The sequence below is a fragment of the Rhinoderma darwinii genome, chromosome 9 (assembly GCF_050947455.1).
Source record: "Rhinoderma darwinii isolate aRhiDar2 chromosome 9, aRhiDar2.hap1, whole genome shotgun sequence".
Taxonomy (NCBI): domain Eukaryota; kingdom Metazoa; phylum Chordata; class Amphibia; order Anura; family Rhinodermatidae; genus Rhinoderma; species Rhinoderma darwinii.
The window spans coordinates 62509940-62518439 of NC_134695.1; positions in this window are offsets into that span (position 1 = coordinate 62509940).

Here is an 8500-nt window from a genome sequence, read left to right on the forward strand (position 1 = left end):
GAGATATAATTCACATAACTTCGCACTAAACATGCATTACGTTCCCAATATATACAATGTTAAGGTTCAGTCTACAAATGTTTTGTCGGTAAAAGAGTTTCTGCACTTTATTTATACAAAAATCTGATTAATAGGGCCATAAAAGATGTCGAAGTGCTGCCATTTTACACTGTTAAGTCTCCTTGTTCTGCTTCTCTCAATATCTTGGTGCACGTTCGACCTAAAGCTTAAAGGGGTTTTCCAGCCAGTAAACCTTGATGGCCTATCCTCAGAATAGGCCATCAATAGCAGATGGGTCGGAGTCAGACTCCCGGGACCCCTGGCCATCAGCTGTTTTGAAGGATAGGCCATCTATTTTTACTGGCTGGAAAACCCCTTTAAAACTGGAGTAATCTGAAACCGATTGGTTACTAGGGGAACGCTGCCTGACAACCCCAGTAGACCTGACTAATCTGAGACAGATTGGTTGCTAGGGAAGCGCAGCTTGACAACCCCATGTAAAAGGCTGTTGTCCAATGTATCCCTGTCGATTGTTTAAACGGGTTTGGCATTTTGCTGCCAGTATAAAAGCATAAAATCGGCCTGCCGGCAGTCAAGCCATGCTATTCCCCATCTCTATTTGCTTTATTAATCCGATTTTTCTAAAGAATAAAAATAAAGATAAATAACCACTCAAAGAGAATATTCTGGGCAAAACATATACACTATATATGCCCAGTGCAGGGCCTGAAGGGGTATTCAAAGAGAAAATGCCTTTGGCCCTGCACTAGACACTTGCCCGGTGTGTTCCTTTAAAGTGTAGCTAAACGTTTGACAAACTTCTGACATGTCATAGTGACATGTCAGAAGTTTGTATTGGTGGAGGTCCGAGCACGGAGACCCCCACCAATCGCTAGAACGAAGCAGCTGAAGTGCTTATGTGAGCGCTCAGCCGCTTCGTGTCTGTTCGGCTTTTTCCGGAAAGCCGATGTATCGGAGTACGGGCTCATAGACTTTCTACTGAGTCCTTCCTCCGATACATTTATGTCCAGAAAAAGCCGAACAGACACGAAGCGGCTCAGCCCTCACACGGGCGCTTCAGCTGCTTCGTTCTAGCGATTGGTGGGGGTCTCCGTGCTCGGACCCCACCAATACAAACTTCTGACATGTCACTATGACATGTCAGAAGTTTGTCAAACATTTAGCTCCACTTTTTTTCAGCTATATTTATATATTTTCAGAAAAATCCTCTGAGATTATAGTTTTTTGTGTTTTTTCTTCTTTTTCAGCACTTTAAACAACACTTTTTTTCTTATATTTTTAAGCACTTTTTAAAGATTTCCAATGTTATTAAAACCACTGGGGTTTGCTATTGAAAAGTGTTTGTCATCTGAATTTTTCTAAATTTCAATACGGGGCAGTCGTGGGCATAATTGTTCTTAAACCGTTACACTGATGAATGGTCGAATTTCATTATCTTTTTGGATTTGCACATTTTTATTTTTTAACAAAATAAGAAATAAATATTTTCAACAATTTGTTTGTTTGTTGTGATGTTACCTTATGCCATATAGACCTGCAGGAACTGTAGTCGGTGCCAACCCACAATTATATCCAATCTTAATTTGGTGAAACCTCATTGTATCTGAGACCTCCAGCGATCAGCTGAAACCTGCTAGCTGGTGTTTAATTCTCCTGCAGCGCCACCACAGGGGCAAAAACAAGCATTACATGGAGCCTATTGAAATCACTGAGCTATCCATTCAATACACGGACATGCCAGGTCCTCCAGAAAGGGAGACACTCTTTTTAGCCTACTTAAACTCAGGCTAATTGATTTAGGTCCCGAATGATGGACCCCTGCCCCATCTCCATCAAAGGGCCGTACATCAGTCAATGGACACACGCCAACGTCGCCGGATGAGCATCCCTGGTGAAGTGGTTGCAGTGGTACCCACTATCCTATTAGGGTATCTTATAGATAGTGAAGAAAGGGAGAGAACCTCCAGCTCACCAGTGTGCGTCTCCAGACAGCGTCAGTCGGATCCCCGCGACGGCCCGCGGTGTAAGGCAATGATCTTATAGATACTCTAATATTATAGGTCTGGACTAGCTCTTATAACTATCTGTAGGATTTGCAGTCTTTTAGGAAACTTCTGAGCACCTGTCATGTAACTCTTATCTCTCCGGCCCTGTGACTATCTTCACCTGCTCCTTGTAGATCCGTGTATACAGCTGCTATGACACAAACATAGGCTGTGACCTTTGAGACTTTCATTGTATACCAGGGCGAAGCTATTTCCTTTTCACCTGCTGACTTATTTGTCCAGAGTTGTATACCCAATGCCAAGAAGGTGCCCTACAGCTCAATATTCCGGAGAAATAATTGAATGCTGTCTGATAGTGTTAGTCATTGTACACATGAAGCGGCTCAAAATCATGTGGCTGCCTTATTGAATTACTGAAGGCCACGATGTTTAGTCTATAGTGACGTAACGCCTGGCGGCAGTGATTGGACAATGTGAACGTGGGATGTTGTGTCACTATGGATGCCATATCAATTCAGCCTAGTGTAAACAGAGGTCTTAAGGAAGGGGCGGCATAGACATACTTATTTTATTATTTTAGAGATCTGGCCTGTTATGGGGTGCTTGTTGGAATTTCGGACAACCCCTTTAATGACTTTCGCCGTGTCTTACATATACGTAATTCGGTTTACGTTAGAATTCCTCTTCCAAAACATCTCTGCCATCGCCCTGACTTTGTGTAGAAGACCTAGGCAGATTTTTGTGCCCGTCCTATCCTCTTTCTATGTACAATACCCAACATTCCCACCCGTGACCGTAACCAGCAATGTTCCCGGAAACACCTTTCTGCACCTTCACAGTTAAATCCCCCCATGTGTGCGATCTTGTGTTACACCAACACTACAAACGACCCGGTGTCCTGTGTCCCACGTACCGTAATTGCTGTTTTTCTGTGAAAAGGCCGGGACAATTACTTTACTGAAGAAAACTAGAACAAAGCATTAAGGTGTTAAGACGGCACAAGAAAAGGCCCAGATCAAAGTGAAGGACAGAATGCCAAAACAGGGAGCAGATTGTCCTTTAAACTTTAGCACCTCAAGCAAAGAGCGCCATTATATTCACAAATCAGATTACGTGAAAAATGAAAAGACAGCAATTCTTTATGTAATTCAATCAATGTTGGCGGCTGCCTCCGCACTACCGCCACCTGCTCTCTAACTTTGCAGGGTGATCGCAACTAGTTAATGCATAACTCCAGGTCAACACCTGAAATTATATTCTAGGGGGACATTTATCAATATTGCATCGTTTTACCAGACCGCGACAATTGCACAGTTTGCGTCAAAATGTAAAAAAAATTGTGCAAGCAGTATAATAAATTTGGTGCAATTCGTTGGCTTGTAAGACACTTTCCTTAAGCCGAATTCAGGCGACCGTAGTATACGTCCATGTGGCAAACGTTAAAACAAAGGCCGTCATACCGACGCATGTACTTCAATGGGGCCGTTCACACGGTCGTTGTTTTAACAGACCATGTAAAGGGTCCGTTGAAAAATAGAACATGTTTTTTTTTTGCCGTTTTCACCGATCCCTCGATAGACTCAAGTCTATGGGGATCCGTGGAAACGGGCCCCACGTGGGCGCAGCTTGGACGTCAAAATCTGCCATTTTTCACATACGAGTTTGCACTTGTTCGTCTGAATCCAACCTTATTTTGTGTTTTACATCAGTGATTTGTGGCCAAAAAAGGCAAATGTCGTTAAAAAAAGTCACATTTTATTACTTCTTTAAATCCACTCCCCTTTTTTGTTACGTTTTTAAAAAACGTAAATTTTTTTTTTAAAACCATAAATTTGGCACAGGCCGTGTACTCCACGTTTTTAGTGCAATTTGTACCAAAATCCTGCCACATATTGCTTAATAACTCCACCCCGCCTTCTTAGAAGTTTCCATAATCTGCCATGCTCTGAAAATGGAAGCATCTTTGGCAATTTCTTCAAAAAGTTGCACAGTATGTCCTTGCCTGCCAAGTCCCCAGATTTCACAGGAAAGTCGCAGTTTGCCGGCACTGTCCTGCTTTATACAATAAATACCTCTCTCGGCCATAGTGCGGCCACATTTTCGTGTCCGTATATATACTTTTTTCAATTTTCACCAATAAATAATAACTTCCATGGTGCTCCTGGGGCTTTTTCCTTTTCTATTTGGCTGGATATGGGCTGAGTTCTTGTATACTTTCGTACTCTATAGTGTATGCCGCCAGGTGTACGCAGCTACCATGTGCCAAGCCCTGGTAAAGACACTTTAAAAGGGGCATTCCAGGCAGAAGAATAAATCACCTGTCAACTAGATGGGTGATCAATGTTAGATCAGTTGAGGAGCCCTGGGTCGCCCATTGATCACTACCAGTCGAGTATGTGCTCTGCCGCTTCATTCAAAGTCCATGGCACAGATGGAAACAGCCGAACTGCTTGACCTCTGCTTCATTCAAGTTCCTCCTAGCTGCGGTCTTGGAATGAGGTTGGGGGTTCCAGCGGTCGGACCCACACCAAACTAACATTAGTAGCTCCTTTTAGGATGGTTTGTGGCTGGTTGGGAGGCAGTTTGCAGTATCCGTAATCTTCCCCCTACTATCTTCAGTGGAGACCAAGCAAGGCTAAACCTCCTCCCTATGGTGTACGAGTCTAGACAGAAACTATTTCTATAGGAGAACTAGAAGCTTAAAGTGTAACTAAACTTTTGACATGTCATAGTGACATGTCAGATGTTTTGATCGGTGGGGGTCCGAGCACTGAGCCCCCCCCCCGATCGCTAAAACGGAGCAGCAGAAGCACTCAGGTGAGCGCTGTGCCGTTTCGTTTCTGATCAGCTTTCCTTGGAAAGTCGATCGAGCGCTGTACTTGCTCAAAGACTTTCTATTAGGCTCGTACACTGCTCCGGAGAATGTTGAGAAAGGCCATTCAGAAACGAAGTGGAATACTGCTCCCCCGATCACTGCTGCTGCCTCGTTTTAGTGATCGGTGAAGGTCTTCGTGCTCGGACCACCAGCCATCAAAACTTCTGACGTGACAAAAGTTTTTAAAAAGTTTAATAACGGAAGCAAATGTTATCCGAATGTTTTCTAACTTTATCGTCCCTTTAAGGGTATGTTCACACGGCCTATTTACGGACGTAATTCGGGCGTTTTTGCCCCGAATTACGTCCGAAAATAGCGCCTCAATAGCGCTGACAAACATCTGCCCATTGAAAGCAATGGGCAGACGTTTGTCTGTTCACACGAGGCGTATATTTACGCGCCGCTGTCAAATGACGGCGCGTAAATAGACGCCCGCGTCAAAGAAGTGACCTGTCACTTCTTTGGCCGTAATTGGAGCCGTTGTTCATTGACTCCAATGAATAGCAGCGCTAATTACGGCCGTAATGGACGCGGCGTTCAAGCGCCTGCACATGCCGTTACGGCTGAAATTACGGGGATGTTTTCAGGCTGAAACATCCCCGTAATTTCAGCCGTAACGGACGCCCTCGTGTGAACATACCCTAAAAGTGAGAAAAGCTATTGTACGTCTTTATGAAAAAGAGGGCAACAACACAGGTGACCACTAGGGGTCAGCAAAGCACTGACGAATCCAAGTTCTTCCGCTGTATATATACAGTATGTCCGAAAGCACATAGACGAGGTCTGGCAGATGGCTCATATTATACTGTACTTCAAGGGAGTGTTCTGCCTCAGTCCCGTCACCAAAGCTGAAGGCACAGGATCATATGGTGTTGTGAAAAAGTATTTGCCCCCTTCCACATTGTATATTTGTCACACTGAATCATTTCTGATGCTTAAATAAAATGTGATATAAGACCAAGGGATCCTCCGGGATCATATAACACACAGTTTTTGTATTATTATTGCAGTTTTTTTTAAGAACCAAAGATGCCCAACACCCATCTCACCCGTGTAAAAAAGGAAGTGCCCCCTTAATCTCTAGTGAAGTGAAGAGCCTTTTACTTCATTGTTCAGGAATTTTGGCACATGTTCTTCCTTGCAGAGCTGCTTTACGCTTCCTTCACTCCCTCCATTTTTGTGTAGCTTTTTTTCTTCCAAAAAAAAACCGTATAAAACCTCAATTTATTTTTTGGTAAAATGGTACGTGCTTTCTTTTTTGTTTTTTTTCTTGGTGGCAATATGTTTTTTGCTTATTGTGTTTCACTACCTGCGTTATTTTTTTTTAGTTGGTGTTTTTCACATTGCAAATCAAGTGATGCAAATCTTCCACTTGCGGTTTTTTAAAAGAGGAAAGGAAAATCTATGGAGGTCTATAGGGCAAAAACGCCACCAAATGATGCAAAAATTTGCACCTAAATTAATACGATTGTAGGGCGCTTTATATTTCCGTACTGACTGTCAGCTGACATCAGGTCGCAGCGCGACGGTTTTCCTGAAAACGCTGTGTATGAATCGGTTTTCTCACAATATAAAAAGTTGTCCTCCCAGTTAAAAAAATTATTTTGCTGCTGCCCTCTGTGGATGAATCTAGATAGAGAGCGAAATATGAGATAGATGGATACATAGGTAGATAGATATGAGAGAGAGAGAGATATGAGAGAGAGAGAGAGAGATGAGAGAGCGAGAGAGATGAGAGAGAGATATGAGAGAGAGAGAGAGAGAGAGATATGAGAGAGAGAGAGATATGAGAGAGAGAGATATGAGAGAGAGAGATATGAGAGAGAGAGAGATATGAGAGAGAGAGATATGAGAGAGAGAGATATGAGAGAGAGAGATATGAGAGAGAGAGATATGAGAGAGAGAGAGATATGAGAGAGAGCGAGAGATATGAGAGAGAGCGAGAGATATGAGAGAGAGAGATACATAGATATTAGATAAATGGATAGATATGGGATAGATTAGATGGATAGATGATTGATCGATACATATATAGATAGATATGAGAGATGGATATGAGATAGATGGATATACGAGAGAGATTGATGATCAATAGAAATGATAGATAAATGGATATGAGATATACGGATACTGCAGATGTATAGAAAGATATATATATATACATTAATTATGAAACTCCTTTACCCCATTATCTGGGTTTAACCGGTAACCTATGGTGATATTATTTTTGGATATAACCTGTGGATACAGGTAGAACATGCTACATTTTGACCTCCTGGTCTCCGGTTTTATGACATTTCTGGTATTGCAGACATTATACGGTCTATCATGCCGCGGCAGTGACTCGCTCCGGAGTATTCTGCGGATCTTTGTGTGAGCTGCAGAATTCTAAGGATTCAGCCTCTGGGTTCCTCTCCGTCATTGCTCGCATACTCTGGTCATTGCTTGTGGAAACGCTATTTGACTTCTAGAATCTCTTCTATGTTGTCAATGAAAATAAATATTTTGAGCAGGCAATTCAGTGACATGAATCAGGGATCCAATAGAAGTGATCCCAGCCCCCTCCCAATTCCTCAGAAATAATTTGTGCTCATCACCTGCCGCCTTAATCCCAAAACCTATGGAAGAGCCGCTACACAGAAAGCAGCTTTCGTCCCTATCTATTGGGCAATGACATTTAGGCAACTTTCTGGCCTTGTAATATGGGCACTATATGATTGTATTATTTGGGCACTATATGGTACACATTTATGGGGGACGTCAGTTGGTCGGCCCTGGATCTCTTTGACCAGTTATTTCTTCGGCTGGTTTAGCCACAAATAGATATTAGTAGCCAGAAACCGTGTAACGTGGGAACCGATAAGTCAGATAATGGACTCAACATGGAAGTACCAGCCCAACATGGAAGATTTTACTCCGTGACCTATAATGTTCCTTTGTAATCTCATTTTAAGGAAATGTTTAAGCATTAAACATTTTCCCACACTGCTGAGACAATATCCTTGCCCTCTGCCAAAAAAACGCATTCACATTGATCTCTCCCGTCTCAGCATTTCAAGGTATGCTACTGGAAGAAGAAAAAAAGCCTTCACTCCTTGCCAGCTCCCTCCTATTGATGGTAATCACGTAAGGAAACCCGTTGATTTACAAGACCTGGAGGTGTCCCTCCGAATGCTGCACCTTGAGCCTGGCAGGAGCCGGTGTGTCTCAGGGGAGACCTGCAGTAAAATGTTAATCCTGTGCAAATACCAGATATAATTGTTTAAAGTGACAAGCTCAGCTGTTCTCTTAAAGGGGAAGCAAGCATTTTTCGCATAGGAGTGTTCCATGAAAGGCGTAAAGAGATTATTTTTTCAAATTTCGAAAATTTTGGCCATTCTCATGTTTGCCAAGGGCTAAAACATTTCATCATTGCCCCGCAGGTGAAAATGTCTCTGATCGTGAGCATTGTGATGTAGGTTAAAACGTAAAGGGCATGTTCACCTCCAAGTAACATTTTACTGTTTACCTTAAAAAGTTGACTAACTTTGTAAATACATTACATTCCTTATCTTGTACTGATCCTCAGTAACATCCTGTATTATACTCCAGAGCTGCA